We start from the raw sequence: 18,528 nt of genomic DNA, 5'->3' as shown, positions 1-18,528 counted from the left end.
TGAATTTGCTGAGGGTTAATAAATGGCTGAACTAATACACTATTATTCAAACAGCTCACCATGCAATAGATATTTCATAAATCCGTGTTTTTTAATCTTGGCAACTTTAAGATGTGTAGATGCTGGCTGGGGTATTTTGGGAATTGAAGTCCACACATCTTAAAGTTACCAAATTTGAAAAACATTGCCCTAAACAGTCTTTCCCAGCTATGCAAGTTCTTGGCATTATTGAGATGAGAGATTTCTTTGTGGCCTCTTCTGCTCCAGAGATAAGAGGATTTTATTTTTTAAAAAAAGTTAAGCTTCTTGTGTTTGAAAATTAAAAGAACAGTTTATGAAAGGGAATTTTGAGAATTTCAAGATTATTCTGCAGTCCTTCCTCCCATCTTTGTTTTCTACTTGTAGGTACAAATCTTTAGAGTTATAAATAAAAAAAACCAGTTTGTGCAGTAGTTAAGGCACCAGCCTAGAAAGTAGGAAACTTTTAGCTCTTAGACCAGGCTAAGGCTTAGAGCAACAACTCTCTCAGTTTAAGAAGTGGGCAATGGCAAGCCACTTCTGCAAATCTTGTTTAAGAAATGTGTAAAGGGTTGTGCAGGCACTCGCCAAGAATGATTTATACGACTGCACAAATATGCGAAAGATATAATAATAAACTCTACAGTATTTTCTCAAAAAACATAGCAATTGCCACTACTGGGTCTCTTCAAAATAATCTATAGTTTAATAACTTTTAAAATAAAATAAGAAATCAAAAGCCAGCTTGATGCTTGTCAGATGATAAAAGATGGGAGAGAAAAAAGTGTTAGGAACATGTGATGATTGTTGTATCTTGTAGGGTGGGGAGGAGTATTAATTTTCTGTAAGAGTTTATTATTTTCTTTGTAATTTATAGCAAAAATAGATTAAGGTGGAGGAAATTGGTAAGACACTAAAATTGAAAAGTGAGATCTTAAAATAGGTAGCCATTAATTTCCCCAAGCTTATTTCCCTGGAAGCTATAAGTTTTATTCTGAGTGAGAAAGTAATATGGATTCTTCTACTCTGATACAGGTAATTAGGCTAGGTTTTAAGTACTAAACAAGATAGAGAATACCAGACCCGAGAGCTCTGCATTGAAAACAGGAATCTAATGGTCTTCCATCTGTGACAGATCTCAAATGATCAGAGATCTTGAACAATCTTCAGATCATCCCTGAAAATTGCAATCTGGAATGTTCCAATCTTATATGAGATATAAGATTATAATTTGATGCAATCTAAGAATAAATAAAACTTTTACGTAGGGCAACTTGATATATTAAATGAAGAATCTTGATGCAGTTATTGGACTTTTGTGCTTTGAGGAAGATGAGAGCGATGCCAGAGTTTCAACCATACTGGACAGGTCTCATCAGAGGAGCCAGACAAAATGTATCTCCCATAAGCAAAATGGTGAGACATAATTTATAGAAGCTCATACCAGCTCCATCATTGCCCAGGTCAACAAGGGCCATGCTAGATGTTGGAGTTCCTGGACATCTAATCAAAAATAGTTTCTGGATATCTAGTCACAAATGAGCTACAGGTAAAAGAGAATATTTGTAGCTCAGAGTTGAACTATGAGGTCCTTGGTGCTCTCTGAGCTTGGTTGTTTTCCTGCAGATGTTTCATTACCAAACTAAGTAACATCAATAATGCAATGAGCTTCAGGACTCAGGACTGTTGGCTGAGCAATCATGGCCAGCAGCCGCCAAATTACTGGAAGAAAAGTTGTTTACTGATCATAAATATATCAAGACTGAAAGCAAAGAAATAATTATCTGTTTTCACAAATCAAGTCCAGGGAGAAGAGATATCTCAAAAGAATGCACCAGTTCAAGGAAAGAAAAATTTCCAGGATCAGAAATAATAGTACAGAGGCTAGGAGACCAAGGTTGATTTATATGGTAATATGAAATAAAGTATGCACAGAAGCAATATTGGAAGAACTGCAAAGTTCTACTCAAGCAAAAAAATTGAAGCCTTGCCAGAAGTGACTCAGCTTGTAGAGGCAAACCAAGCCAGAATCACTATTGAATCATTTTCACTTCTGATTCAAGCAGTGTCTCCTCAGCCTTCTCCTCCAAAAGAACAAAGCTCTCTAACTAAAAAAACATGAGGAATTTAAACAAATAATAACTGAACATCTCTAGAACAACACAAAAACAACAGAATAAGGTTGTCTGCATTGAAGCTTGTTCCAAAGAAACAGCTAGTACAATGTTAAAAGATTCTAATACTGCGATATCAAATATAAGCACCAGCTCACTGCAACAAACAAACCAACTCATGTACAGTATGACTGCAGTAGTAATTGAATGTCTTGGATACAAAATCAACAAATAAGAAAAACAGCACATCACCAAAATCAGGCTGGATAATAAAATCAGCATGCTAAGATCAGATGCAATAAAGCTAGAATAGATGAAAGAAAAGAAGTTGAAGAACAAGATGACTAAGGAATATCTGATCAAGGTATATCACCTAGAAATGAGGAAGATTAAGAAAGGACTGGAAATAATATAGCAGCAAATAACAGCTGTAGCCAAGTTAAACAGATTCCATCTAAAATTGCTAAAGAGAACATATGAATATTTTATAGGTAAACATGGCTTAGGTCCTAGAAATAAACTTTATGACTATCTCATGTTACAATTTATGTCTTTATGTTCATACTAACTTGATTCTTCCATTAGAGACGGGCAGTCAACCATACAGTATATAGGGATTCATCCGTTTGCTACAGTAAGCATCTTATAATCATATCAACTAAAGTTTGGAATTGCTTCTGATATGAATTTAGCTGTGAGGGAAATTATTTTGGTATGGTTCTGATTTAAGCAACAAATATGAAATAACTTCAGAGCAGCCCCAAAGTTAATTTAGATCTGCATCACAGGATTAAACAAATTAATATTTAGTTTGTTATAGTAACTGTACAATTTCTGTTACATAAGCGGATTGCTTGAGGGCTTCTGGTTTTGTGTAGTAATGCAAGTAGGTGAGGGATCACGGGACTCCACACCCTACAGCCAATTCTTTTCTGTTTGGTGACCCGAAATGGGCCTAAAGTTGGCCCAGAGAGGCAACAAAGAAGGAGGGAAGCCCCGCCAACTGTGGAGAGATGGCAGTCGATCTAGTCGTTCAGGAAAAGCCCTCCAGAAACTAGCAGAAGAAAGGCTAGCTTCACTCCAGAGTCTAGCCCAAGCTACAAGCAGCCGAAGCCAAAAAACACTAATTTAAGCTTGACAGCAAACAATGTGTTTGGAATTGGGTAAGAATATTGATTTTCTCTCTTCTACTTGATATTTGATTTCCTGGAAAAAAGAAAAAAAAGTCCAAAATTGAGAAGGAGGGGGATTCTTGCCCCACCCTCCCACAGAAGAAAGGGGCAAATTAAAATTTTATGGGGGACAGAAATATATTGAAATGAAATTAATATAAGACTTAAATCTGGATAAGTTTGAAATTAGTGGAATTTGTTAAGATTTTCTTTCCAAAAGATTATTGATGAAAACAGAAGAAAGTAATTGTTTGTTTTGAAAACTGAAAAACAAACTGGTGCTGACATCTAGTGGTGGATGAAAATATGCAACACTAGTTGCTCTAATACAGGAACTGACAGAAAGCCCAGTAAAAGATAACTTGTTTTTGTGATCTTCAATATCTTAATTAAATAGAGAACAGCTGCAACAAAAAGAAAACATTTTGGGCTATTTTCAAGGTAAGAACTATAAATTTTAGGAAAAAAAATGACCTTCCTGGATTATAAATACTTACAGAGTTGTGACTTTAAAGCTGTTTGCAGAGAAAGGAAAACTTTGGTTTTTGGCTATCATGGAATATCAGAGACCTGCAGAAAGAACATATCAAAAAAAAATGCTTTCCAGGAGGAAATCTGCTATGTTGCAACTAATTCAAACAACAATGATTTCAAACCATGAGGAAATTAAAAACAACTTTGAAAATTTAAATGAACACATCCTCAATTTAACTTTACAACAATAAAACTCTCAGAAAATAAAAACAGAGAGCAATCAGATAAAGCAGACAATTGAACATAAATCAGGGGAAAGAGATTTAAAAATGGAATCCAACAATGGAAGGAATTATGATTTAACCCAGGCAGAGAAAAAATTGCAGGAAATATTGGACATGGAAAAGATAACCTACACTTCAAGGTTGCAAAATAAGTCTGAGGACAAGAAAAAGATTTGACAAAATGGATTATAGAGCTGTCAGGAGAACTATGACAACTTGAGAGACAAAAAATGATAAGAGAAATTAAGAAAGAAAGAGAAATATTTTTGATGAATACAAAGAGGCAAAACTCTCCCACAAAAACATTTTACTGGATTTGTCTCCTGTACCTACGACAACATCTACAAGACTATGGGAAGACTTTTTGGTCCAGCAGAGCATATTGATTAGGAAAGATGTTTGGAAAAAAAGAGGCTAAAGTTAGAATTAAGAAAGTGGATGATGGGACCTATCAGATGGAATATTTAAAGACTAAATATTTGTTTGAATATGGTTAAAAAAATAGAAAAAATCTGGATATGTGTATTTTAGTTTAAGAGGGATAGGCCCCTCAAGTAACATAGTATTCTTTTTTATTTTGTTTTATTTATTTATTTATTTATTTATTTTTGCGGTATGAGATATATAAAAATGTTGGGGTGGTTTATATGAGGGAAAGGTTTTAGATATTTAAGTATAATTGATCTTGAAAAAATCTCAATCGACAAGAATGTTCTGAACAGATGATTGGATTAGATGATTGGATTTATTAGATGGAATATTTAAAGATTAAACATTTGTTTGAATATGGTTAAAAACAATAGAAAAATTATGGATATAAATATATTTTAGCTTAAGAGGGACATGTTTTTTAAGTAGTATATTATTTCCTTCTTTTTTTCTTCTCTTTTTTAAAGATATGAGAAACGTAAAACTTTTGGGATGGCTTGTATGAGGAAAAAGATGTAATACTTAAGTGTAATTAATTCTGAGAAAATCTTAACCGGTAAGAATGTTTTGAACATTGCAGGGAAAACAAAGGTACAGAACTTTGAAAATAGATCTTATGACGAGATAATTAAGATGATCACTTAGAAAAGAAGGTTTACATTGATGTGGTTGTTAAATACTAGAAAAATGTTTATATTCAATTGTTATCTATCAAAATATTAAGAAATGTACTAATTTAAGATTGGTTAAAGAGAATATTACTGGAAGAAGAAAAAAATCAAAGAAAGCTACTATTATGGAATTATAGAAATTAATTGTTATTATTTTTAAATGTAAACCCAGACAACATGCTGTTTACCAAATATTAAGGTGACTATTTAAAAAAAATCAATAAAGTATATTAAAACAAAAGCTGACTGCTTGATTTGAACAATACAACAATTAATAGTATAACATGCTATACTTTATATTTACAGATCAACTTGGATTGCATTTATAATCACTGCAACAGAAAGCTTAATGTCCTACCTGCTGCTTCCTCAAGGGATAGAACAGAACATAAAATAAGCTTTTACTATCAAATATCATAATCCCCGGTCATATTTAAATATTATAAGAATTTGAGTTGAACACAACTAGATAATATCAGAATAATTCAGGAGTCTTTGATGAATCCAAATAAGGTAAAATACTCCAAAGTGTTTTGTGATTATATTAAATAGAATTCTTTAGAATACTTCATTGGTCAAGCGTGATTGGACATACAAGGAATTTATCTCTGGTGCATAAGCTCTCAGTGTACATACAAACAACAAAGTGGTAAGTCATAGATAATAAATCATAAGATACAATCATAAATCATAAGATACAAACAATTGATAAATCATAATATACCAATAGGAAAAGATACGAGGAAAGATGAGAAATGAGAAAGAAGAGAAAGATAAAAAGATGGCAAGGATAAGACAATACAGTTTATTACATAGATAAATACCTTTAGGCATAAGACAATACTGTAGGAGTTAGGTGTTTAGTAGAGAGATGGCATGAGGGAAGAAACTGTGTCTAGTTGTTTTGGCATGCAATGTCATATAGCAGCATCTTGAGGGGAGAAGCTGAAACAGTTTATGTCCAGGATGTGAGGGATCTGTAGATATTTTCTCAGTCTCTTTCTAGTTTATGCAGTATACAGGTCCGCAGTGGAAGGTAGGCTGGTTGCAACTGTTTTTTGTGCAATTGTTTTTTCTGCAATCCTAACTATTCATTGGAGTCTGTACCTGTCCTGTTTGATTGCAGTTCTAAACCAGACAGTTATAGAAGTGCAAATGACAGACTCAATAATTCCTCTATAGAATTATATCAGCAGATCCTTGGGCATTCTGAGTTTCCTGAGTTTGACAGAGGAAGAACATTCTTTGTTGTGCCTTTTTAATGATGGTTCTAATGTTAGGTGTCCATTTCAAGTCCTAGGATATTACAGCACCCAGAAACCTGAAGGTGTCTACTGTCGATACTGTGTTGTTTAAGAGGTGGCAGAATAGGAAGGTGTCTACTAAAATCTACTATCATCTCTACAGTTTTAAGAGTGTTCAACTCCAGATTGTTCCAACTGAACCACAAGACCAGTTGTTCTATCTCCCATCTGTATTGAGACCAATGATTGTTGTGTCATCTGCAAACTTCAGTTCTTTAACAGAGGTATCCTTCCAGATGTAGGCATTGGTAGAAAAGAATAATGAAGAGAGCACACAGCCCTGTGGGGCTCCTGTGCTAACTGAACAGATAAGATAAGATAAGATAAGATGAGATGAGGTGAGGTGAGGTGAGGTGAGGTGGGGTAGGGTAGGGTAGGATAAAGCAAGGCAAGGCAAAGCAAGGCAAGGCAAGATAAGGTAAGATGATGAGATGAGATGAGATAATCTTTATTGTCATTTTTTACTATGGGCACGACACACATGAAAAATGAAATTTAGTTGCTTGCTCTCAAAGTGAACACATACATGACACACACCTAGACATACTATATACAACATATATATGAAATACCATGCAAAATCTGCCCAGCCATATACATTAGACAAACTAATAGGAGAATAAATGCACGCATCGCAGAACACAAGAACGCAGTCAGAAAAGAAGAAAAAACTTCCTCCCTCTTCCAGCACCTTAAAACTACAGGACATGAAATTGATTTTGAAGGAACCAAACTAATCTCCAAAACTGAACACCACAACAAGAGAATAATTATGGAAGCCATCAAAATAAAAAAACACCCCCACAACATGAATAAACGTGATGATACCTCATGCCTACCAGACATCTGGAAACTAGCCCTAATCAACAAATGAGTCCTAGCCACGAAAACTGACACCGGACCCAGAACAACACAGTATGCCACCACCATTCACCCTCACCAGACCCAAACCCAAGCCCAAACCCATCCCTCAGACGAAATGCAACCACAATCCAGAAGCCAAACCACAACGACATCACCAGCTGCTGCACCTCCCTCTGACCCTCACACAAAGCAAACAGACACACTCCATGAACACAGAGCTAGACCGCAAACTCGGAGCCAAACCAAAGCCTGGTATGTTACTTCACATCCTTCAGCCCTGGACATCACATCACAGAACTCAGGAGGCTACAAGGCTAAAGCTCAGGATGTTACAACACAGCCAACCACCCAGGATGGTGCAACACAGAACTCAGGATATCACTACACTATATCTCAGGATGTCATCACACAACCCATTACCCAGATCGTTACAACACAAAAGACTAATGGGCACACAGGCAGCACCTCAACTACTCAGGATGTTATGCAACTGCCAAACAATCCACAAACAATAACTCCAACACAGCCAACCAATCCACCTACAGCAACTAAGCCAGCACTCCATACACACCCACCAATATATAGAGACAGCAGCTCCGATCACACTTTGCTCACACAAGCACAAAGCTGAAGACCCCAGCATGAAGATGACGAGTGGGACCTCATCGAAACATCGCCAAGATACTCTCAATCTTACACGGGAAAAGACCCGAATACACCAAGACCAACATATACATACTATATACAAAATATGTATAGACCTACACCCCTACATATACATAACATATGAATATTAAACACTGTCCCTCTTGAAGGAGGAAGCTTGAGAGTTCACAAGGTTTATAGTGTATGGAACAAAACTGTGACTGAACCTGGATGTTCTGCTTTGAATACCATGGAGCCTCCTCCCAGAAGGTAACAAGGAAAACATGTTGTGAAGAGGATGGGTAGTGTCCCAGACAATCTTAGGGACCCTGCTCAAGCAACGCTTATGTGCTATGTCCTAGATGGAAGGGAGGGAACTGCCAATGATCTTTTCAGCCATCTTCACCGCTCTCTGCACCACCTTCCTGTCTGAAGCAGTGATGCTTCCAAACCAGACTGTGATGCTGTATGACAGGATGCTCTCGATTGTCCCCCTATAGAAAGTAATAAGAATAGGGGAAGGAAGATGTGCTTTTCTCATGCAACACAGAAAATGGAGGCGCTGCTGTGCCCGCTTCACCAGTGTCTCGCTGTTGAGTGACCAAGCCAGCCTACTTGTTAACTGCACACCCAGGAATTTGATGCTGGTAACCATTTCCATAGGTGAATCATTAATGAACAGAGAAGTGTGGCTGTGCTTGTCTTTTCTGAAATCGACAATTCTTTGGTTTTTCCAGTATTTAAAACTTGGCTGTTCTCCTTACACCAGTTCACCAACCCCTCAACCTCCTTGCAATAAGCAGGTATTCAATGTGATTTTACCTAGCTTCACCTGCTGCTTCCTATCTGTTAGTTTACAGTCCATCTATGAGTGTGGTTAGGCACAGCTAGTTGAGTCAGTTCCAAACTGAAAGTAAGTTAGACAAATGATTTTTTATTAGTAGTATGTTTAGGGTTGTTTTTGCTTTAATTGAATCTTTTCTGTGTATTGACCAGTAAGATTTGTAGTGATCCAGGAATTAAAACAAAGGCTGAGATTCATTTTAGTTTATAGGTTCCCTATATATTTCTCATGCCATTTATGGATGCAGATCTACTCATATTTACCATCATCACATCTAGCCAATGTGGGCAATTACAGTAATGCATGAGGAGTAAAGGAAGAACTATATAATCCATCATATAAAACAAACATCATCATAGAAAGAACATTATCTATAACTCCAGTGGATCTCTAGAGAAGGCAATAGTTATACAATTTTCCTTTGGATTGATAAAATGTAACAAAATGCCATTTAAATATTTCATATGTAACATAAGGATGTAACTATATTTTCATTTTATTAAAAAATAGGCTTATTTTGACAAACATTATTGTTTTTCCCAACATCAGCTTTTTCTAATATAGTCACCTCCATATGCATTGGTAATTCTAATTCCAAATTTACAAAGTAGTTAGTTGTGCTGTTGGGAAATTCTTGGAATAGTGAACCCAACATATCTGGAGAACACTAAGTAGATGGTTAATTATATAAAGAGGAAAATATTTTCAAGAAGATGAAGCTCTATGCCATTTTTCTTGCTAGGTTGCTTCTAAATTAATTATAAATAGTGGGCTAAAGACTGCAGGATACTTTTTTTCTCAGTAGAATTGATGCATACTGTACAGTTTAGAGGATTTATTTACATATACTCTCCATTCCTTGGTTGGCTACTCAAATGCCTGCAGCTTAACTCTGCATAAACATTGTATAGTTAATTGGCTTCTGTATGTTAGCTCATCTCTTGCTGCCAGAGCTAACTACCTATGGAGCCAACCTCTAATTTTTCAGTTTTGTAGCATAATGTCAGTGTCACAAAAACTTGCAAATATTTTTCCTTGAATTCAACACTGTCTTATACATTCAATAAGTTTCTTTGAAGCTGTGCTCAAAGCTTAAGGATTTGATCAAAGGATCATTCTGGATATTGAAGTATACTATATTAACTGGTCAAATCTGGCATAGCAGTGCAAATAGAATTACCGTATATGCCGGCGTATAAGGCGACTTCCGCAAGCATTAAAATCAGCGCCAAAGACAGGTGTTGTCTTATATGCCGAGTCGTCTTATACGCCAGAAATACTGGTAGTTTCCGGCGTATAAGATGACGTTCTAGGAATGCGACTCGGCGCCAAAGATGGGGGTCGTCTTATACGCCGGGTCGCCTTATACGCCGGCATATACGGTAGATAAGTGAGGGGTCCTTGGTACTCTCTGAGCTTGGTAGCTTTCTTGCAGACATTTCATTACTCAAACTAGGTAACATCATCAGTGCTAAAAAGGAGTGGGATCTGCTCTCAGTATATATTCTGGTGGCTTGCCTAGTCAGTGGACGTGGTTTTAGAGGTTCTTTGACTAGGCTGTTTACTGTTGGCTTGTTTGGCAGCTTCTTGATTGAGCTATTGTTTCCTTGATTGTTGGTTTTACGTTAATCTTGGAGTTAATCTCTGCTCATCTGGATGCTGATTGCTGGTGGGGAGGTGTTTTGGTCTTTTTGTCTCCATTTTGGCTTGTTGATTGTCCCTTTTGCATAGTTTGTAGATATTGTTTATGTCTATGGGTCTATTGATGGCTCATTTGTCAAAATGCCAGGCTTTTAGAAATTCCCTAGCATTTTTGGACTTGGCTTAGTCTAGGAGAGTCACAGTTTCCCAATCAAAACTATAATTTATAATAGAAATTATAAAAATTAATGCAAGACATGAATCTTCAAAATCAATAATAAATCCAAACCTATTGATCATCTCTTCAACTTGGCCACAAATTTCAGCTCTTTGTTATACCTATAAATGTCTAGTTTTATATATAGAATTTTACAAAGCAACAAAAAAGATAATTTTTTTTTCAACTTAAATTCTGCTTCATGCTTCTAAAGAAATCTTCAAACAGCTAATAACAATTAAAATGTCAGTCAGTACAATATAATAAATAATTTCAAGATGACAATAAGAGAGAGTACAGAAGGAGCATGTCATTTTCTGAATTATCCATAAAGTCTTCAAAGATCATACGCAATCCCTGTTAATTTTAGTGCTTAATATTTTTATATTCTTGTTTTTATTGTGCTGTAAGTAACCTAAAGTTGCTTCAATAGTGAGATGGTCAGCATATAAATTTAATAAATAAATCATATATTAGAAATCTGAATGCTGAAATTAGGAAAATGTATTAGCATGGGTTCAACTGATCTATTTAAAAATTGCAAGGCTGTAATATTCATCATTCCATTTGGCAGGGTGATTGAAATTTCTGTTTCAGTGTTCCAAGTTCATCCAGCTTATATGTGTGCCTCGAAAGCAAATTTATATTCTCATCTACATTATAAGCTTTCTCCCTGTCTCTCAGGCATCATGGCTCAACAAACCTATGTAGAAAGTGACAAGGATGCTCCTGGTGCTAAATACAACAGACCTTTTGGCCTGTTTACAAAAACTGACAGTCAATTGGAAGATGGGGATGACAGACTACTATTGAAGAAACCAACTTTGCTCTTAGTTTTAAATGTAAACTTTAGGTTTACAGTATTACAGTTTTAAATTACATTTAGAATTTAAAATTTAAGCCATATCCAAACTTATCCAAATAGACTTCTGCTCATACAGTATGAGGGTTGCTTTCATCCTTTATGGCTTATACCTTTTCCTCACTTCTCACCCTCCAATTTTCTTCGGCAGACTCCCCAATCTAAATGTTTCAAAGTATGTGCAGGATGTTATTTATTTTATTTAATTTATATCCCACCTTTATTTTGTAAGTAACTCAAGGTGGTGAACATACCTAATACTCCTTCCTCCTCCTATTTCCCCACAACAACAACCCTGTGAGGAGAATTGAGCTGAGAGACTGGCTCAGGATCATGCAGCCAGATTCTCATGGCTAAGGCACAACTAAAATTCACACTTTCCTGATTTCTAACCTGATGCCTTAACCATTAGACCAAATATATTTATTTGTGGTCCTTGATTTGTGATAGATTCCTGGAGGAGTACACGCATTCAGTGAGTAAAGAGTCACAAAAACCTGAAATATATGTAAATATCTTACATTAAATATAACTTCTTATATATAGGAATCAGCCTGTACGATCCTGTTTGAATTGTGTCGCATGACAATTCAGTTAATGCCTTTTACCAGTTTATTAGCCAATGGGCATTAGACAAAATTGTATGTATGTGTGGCAGAGAAAGTGTATAAACTTAAGGTACTATCTCAATTATTCACACTGCCTCCTCATCCAACTTAGATCCCTTAGAGCAGTGCTTCTCAATTATTTTCTGTCATGCCCCCCTAGGAAGAAGAAAACATTTCGCGCCCCCCGCGCGACTGTAAAAATTTTTTTTCTGTAGAGAGGACCGATTTCCGGGTCTAAAAGTCACACGGGCGGGTTTGGCCAATCAGGATAGAGCATCATGTCTATCCAATCGGGTCCTTTGCATGTGTCACGTGCGTTGGCGGTCATGTTGTCTTCCGCGTCGGGCTGCCGCTTGCGAGTGAGTCGGATGATCCGATCTAGAAATCCAATATGACAGTATTTGCCGAGGTCAAACGAGCCCCTCTTTACGGAGCCTCGCGCCCCCCCTGGGGGGCGCGCCCCACTATTTGAGAAGCACTGCCTTAGAAGTAGTGAAAGAACAATGGGTACATATTTTAGCAGAAACAACTAAATCCAGTAAAATATAACTTTAATATCAGAGTAAGACTGCTCAACATTTTGTCTGGGCAGAACTTCAATTTACTGACTGTATTTTAAGCTGCTGCTGTCTCCATGTTGATAACACCTACTAGGACTCTGGACAATTTCTCGCAGTTGTTTCTTCTACATCAAGCATTATTGGCTGGGAAACGGAAGCTGCAGTTTGAGCATTACCTGCAGGGCCCCAGGATGAAAAAAGCTCATCTCGATGAAGGGTAGAAAACTGCAGAGCTCCCAATGACAAAACATACAGATTGAGACACATTATTTCCACTTTCTAGCATGTGTCTCACAATAAAAATGAGAATTATTTCCAATTTCCAGTCCATGTCAATTCAGAAGGATACCATGAATATTGATACAGAAAGTGGTTGATAAGGCCCTATAAATGAACAGGCAGTATTCATGCTTTTTTCCCAGTTTGAGTCTGAGTGAAACTAAATTCATTAAATATTTTATTATCTACAAACAGCGACACAGCACAGTCAATATATACTTAATGTCCTTTTTAAAAGTGAGGTATAGGATGCTACTTAAATAGATCTAGGGGAAACATCAATATATTTCAGTAGAGGCCTTATTGCTTATTTAGGGAAAGTTGTTATTCCTAAAACTCTATCAGCTGGAAATAGTTCTTTAAAAATGGCTGACATCTCCAAAAGGTCTATTATTGTATGTGTGTAAATAGATGCAAGCAAATTCAGTCGATTGATTAGCACATTTATAGATATTTTTAATAAATATATAATATATAAAATTCAATAATATATATATTTATATACATTTATAGTACAATTATTTGCATTACATATTACATGTGCTAATCAAATGAAATAATTGTATTATTGCAAGAAAGCAGAACAATTCCATGAAAAGGTCAAATCACTTTCTTTATTGTTGTTCACCTATTTTACAAGAATCTCACCAGACTGACTTGGAAAACGGGAGATAAGAGCTTCACATTTCCTCCCACAGGGTGACTCCATGGTGCAATGCTTCTTTACTCTCTTCTCGTCTTTTACCTTTGGATGGTGGTGATTCTTTGGACTTGTGCTACAGGTCCTTCCTTAGAACCGTGCAAAATTCTTTTCAGTTAATTCTGAATCAGAGGTTTAAATCAGTCTTACTCCTAAAATAAATTATAAGCCATTAAATGTGTGATTTTTAAAGGGGATGGAAAAACAAGAGTTTTATTCTTCCCTCCATCCATTTCCTACCCCAAAATCAAATATAATCTGATTTTTTAAAATGAAGATATTTATTGAATACAAAATATGTAACCAATGCAAATCAAAATCAAGATGGGATCTGGGCGCAACACAGCAACAGAAAACAAAAACAAAACACCTAGAATATACTCAGAGACAGAACTGAATGCTAATCAAGTCTGGAAAGTACTGGCTTGATTGATAACTGAAAACTCTATAGTAAGTTCAAATTTGGCACTTGGCTTGAATGAGCTCTACTCTTTATGTAGTAGGTACTCTACACTGTTTTTGCAATACAGATAACTGTTTTTTGTTTCACACTAGAAAACGTTTGGCTGATAAAGTATATAACCTGAATATGACAGACAAAAAGCTGCCATTTTGACATTTAAAAATGGTAATGGCCTACAGGGCCCCTTCCTTTTAGGCTAACAATTTAGATCTCATTAACTTCAATTATAGTAACGACTGAACGTTGTTCGTTGTTAGTTGTTACTTATATTCATGAAATTAACAAAGACTGCAATTCTCAGTGAATAAAAATTCTGATCTCGACAGTAACAGTATGATATTTTTTTTAAAACAAAGTTTTACTAAAGTATATTTTCAGAACAACACAAATTCACAATAATGGGAAATACTGGAACCATGAGGCATCATGATAAAACAAAGTTATACTGCTGTGCCTTGCATTGACATTGTTTCATCACATTTTTTTTCTCTTTCTATTTACTATGGATGGAAGAGATTATGAAATGATATGAGTAATAATTACAGAAGGGGAATAAATAAATCTCCTTAGATTTATTCTGTTTTTGAGAGAGAAAATGAGACATAATCCCTGTATCTATTTTCTCCCCCTCTCCTAACATGTATGGCTCTGGCTGCTGCTGTTACGGAGCATCAAAGGAGGCTGTAGGTGTCACTCCTACCCAGTGTATAGCTTATGTCAACAAAAGGGACAACTTTGTAAGTCAACCACTTCATCATATTTTAGGGCTCTTGTTTACTTCCAATTTAATTTACTTTTGTGACTGGGATTTTAAAATCATCTTTATATCAGCCCTCTTAAACCATTCAGCTTTGGACTCCACACAAAGTTTTTAAATATTTGAGATTTGAAAGAATATTTTCTTTAAAACATGTTTTAAAAATCTATAAAAATACATCTTCATTTTTTTGAAAAAAATTAAAAGACATGACAATTTATATTCACTTTTTTATACATTTTTAATAATGAGCATTTTATCTGAATACTTTCCTTAAAATGTGTCAGGAATAATAAATGGAATAACCTTTTGGATCTTCTTTTGCACTTTTATTGTACACATCAAGCTTTTTGATGAGCAATAAAAATATATAACTTTATGTCCTTATAGTCCGTAATTGTTTTTTTTTTTTTTAGTTTAAGTTAATGTATGCAGGTAGTCCTTGACTTATGATCACAATTGAGCCCAAAATTTATGTTGGTAAGTGAGACATTTGTTAAGTGAATTTTGCCCCATTTTATGATCTTTCTAGCCACAGTTCTTAAGTGAATCATTGTAGCTGTTAAGTTAGTAACACAATTATTAAATGAATCTGGTTTCCCTACTGGCTTTGCTTGTCAGAAAATTGCAAAAGGTGATCACATGACTCCAGGACACCGCAACCATCATAAATATGAACCAGTTCCAAGCCCTAAATTTTGATCACATGATCCTGGGGATGTCGCAATGGTCATAAGTGTGAAAAAAAGTAATAAGTCACTTTTTTCAGTGCCCTTGTAACATTGAACAGTCACTAAATAAAATGTTGTAAGTTGAGGACTATCTGCATTTATACACTTTCATATATATTTATATATAATTTTATATATAAGCGGTATAGAAATTGAAGTTTGTATTTAGATAAACACAGAGAAAAAATACACAATAACACAAACCGGTCTAATTATTTTCGTCTAAAGTTTAGTTGGTTTTTAATTTTAAAAACTGTATCTAGTATTCCTTATGTATGGTTATATCTGCAGTATTTTTACCTAATTAGGCAACTCTAGAAAATGCTATTGCAATCATAAATTTACTTTTTGGAATTATTTAAATACATCTGACCCTATGCAGGTGTAGGAATGTATACACATTAATACATATTTCATATCTGAGCTTTCTTTAAGAAAAATGAAGATTAAAAACACTCATGCCATATTAAGGAACTCCAAAGTTCTTTATAATATAAACTCTGGAGATAGCGTGTTACATACAAAAATCCATCAGATTTAACAGGGGCAATAGAAATAAATATACTAATCCTAAATAGGAGCATGTGTTTTTTTTTTTAAAAAAATGCAAACTCAATTGTCAATTTTAATTAAATAACATCTATTTAAAATATAGTTTTTGAAGCATGCAAACTGAAGGACATTCTCTACAGTCACATGGAGACAGTCAGCTCTTTTGTGGCTCCTAAAGCCAGCACTGTGTTTCTTTCTCTTTTAACTTGAATTGGCTGGCTGGTTTTTTTCTGCTTTAGGGTTTTAGTAAATACTTTCAGAAATATTATAAAGAGTATTGTATTCCAACAAAGTTCTTCAAGATGTATGATAAACCATATTCAAGACAACATAGGTGGCCTAAGCCTGACATGGTTGGAACCTGACACTAATGATGCAAGGCTCATGTTCAGTCTGGCAAGGAGGACAACTGTTGTGGCAGCCATATGACCCACAGGGACTGAATCAATTTGGCAATTGTGCAGCTTTGATTATGGCTATCATCTGATTGAGAAACAAGATGCACAGACTTGTCTTCTGGATTCCAGAAAGATAATGGTGAACAGGAAAAGTGAGAAAAGAGCTCTTGCTTACAGAGACCAAGAAACCCCACTGCCAGATGGGCACATCTAAGTGCTGTCCTTTAGTCTCTGAGCTGGCAAAAAAGCATACAGGCATAAATTGCACTCCCCTAGTTTGCCGGTCCGTATTCTGCCTCAGTAATGATGCCAGGAGAGGGATGCTCTGTCCTTACTATTACAATGTGGGATGAGTTAAGCAAAGAAAATAGTGAATTTGTCTGGTTCATTTCTCCCTCTGTCAAGGATTACCTGCTGGAAGGGAAAAAAATAACAGCTAATCACTCTCCTGAAGTGCTGGAGGTGCTTTGGGTCTATGACCTGCTAGTGGGGCTATGTCTGAATATGTATCTAACATTCTTATTAAAAAAAATGGATAGACCTGTAGAAAGGTCACAGATGCAGAGGAAGTGGGGGGAAGTGATCAATCAAGAGCAAGGGCTATTCTCATCTATGGCTGCAAGAGCAAGACAGCAAGTGACTAGAGATGATCAAATGGCACTGGAGTAGGCAACGTAGCCTCAGAGGATGCAAAGTGATGTTCTATTGCCAAAGTAGTAATAAAGTCATTGAAAATTTATATTCTTATCAGCAGAAGCACTGCAAAACGTATGCTACAATCTTTGGAGACAGAAACAGTAATACACAGCTCTCTTTAAACGAATCTTCTTCTTAAAAACAAACAACGAACAGATTTGCTGCTTTATTTACCTATTCATCAACATAATTTTTACAAGATCAACGTTCAGGAACTCTTGAAGGTTTACAGAATTATATCAAACCCTGAAAGATTCCATTTATAGCCTCCCCATTCTTACTAAAACGTGTCATCCTCTTGAATTAAAAAAATGAGCTTGTGATTTATGGGGCTGATGATTAGAAAGGGGATGCTGTTGAAAGAAGGAAAATATGATGTAATCATAGAGAGAGAGGGTGAAATATAAATGCATTTATAACCAATGTTAAAAATATCAGAAGCTGCTTCTTGTAATATTTCCTTTTCTCTTTCTCTTTTTTATGTCTTTCTTTTTCTTATTTCTTTTCTTTTCTATTCACCATTTTGTTTATTCCTTTTCTATCATTTATTTTATCTTGTTAAAAATTATTTAATAAAGCATATTAAAAAATCCAACTAGACTGAGGTGGCTTGCCAACTATCTCACAATAGACATTGAATTAATGCTGGTTTGAGATAAGTAGGTAAAACTGAGGTGATGGACATAAAGGGCTCTGATTGGGCAATGTGTCGGAGTCAATGAAGATAGCAGAACCAGTGATGTAATTATGTATTTCAGATAGAGGTTTCTTCAACAGTGGAACAGGGAATGAATTGATAAACTTGAAATAACCGGACTGAAAATAATGCTTTTTGTATGTTTAAGGATTCTAATTCAACACCAAAGGTTCCATTTAATGATAATCAACAGTGCTGAGCCTCTTCCTAACATCAATAATCCCTTATCAAGCATTCAAGAAAATAGGATCCAAAAGAATAGGCTGAACCCAAGATTATGCAGCAACTGTGATTCTGTGAAAACTGTGCCTGGGACTGATAAGTTCTGTAATGAGAAAGCCAAGGAAATATCCCATTTTTGCAGGAAAGTTGGATCTCAAGATCAAACAATGATAGTTATGACAGAGGTGAGATGGAGTGAAAGAGCATGTCCAAAGGCACTGGGAAAAGTCATTGGGAGGAAGGACCTCCAACTGGTTACAAAGTTCACATGTGTTCTGTCCTCTTATTGCATGGTTGATCCTGAATGCTTACAAATCTATGTTTTA

The 18,528-nt window shown here is 35.6% G+C and overlaps 1 long non-coding RNA gene across 4 annotated transcripts in view; it reads right to left on the bottom strand.

Moving 5' to 3' along the window:
• Positions 1-18,528, bottom strand: part of LOC120303075 — a 158,647-nt gene that overhangs the window by 31,634 nt on the left and 108,485 nt on the right. For 2 of the 4 annotated variants that reach the window (XR_005555346.1, XR_005555343.1), the window contains one exon: positions 12,636-13,838. The exons of 1 other annotated variant lie outside the window; for it this stretch is intronic. This is a non-coding gene — a long non-coding RNA (uncharacterized LOC120303075). Of the gene's footprint in view, positions 1-3,812; positions 3,875-12,635; positions 13,839-18,528 lie in introns of those variants that run through there. One more of the 4 variants, XR_005555345.1, reaches the window with a different exon arrangement.

The sequence above is a fragment of the Crotalus tigris genome, unplaced genomic scaffold (genome assembly GCF_016545835.1).
Source record: "Crotalus tigris isolate CLP2741 ecotype Arizona unplaced genomic scaffold, ASM1654583v1 scf7180000024456.194487, whole genome shotgun sequence".
Classification (NCBI taxonomy): domain Eukaryota; kingdom Metazoa; phylum Chordata; class Lepidosauria; order Squamata; family Viperidae; genus Crotalus; species Crotalus tigris.
This window is presented reverse-complemented; position numbering and strand designations above follow the sequence as displayed.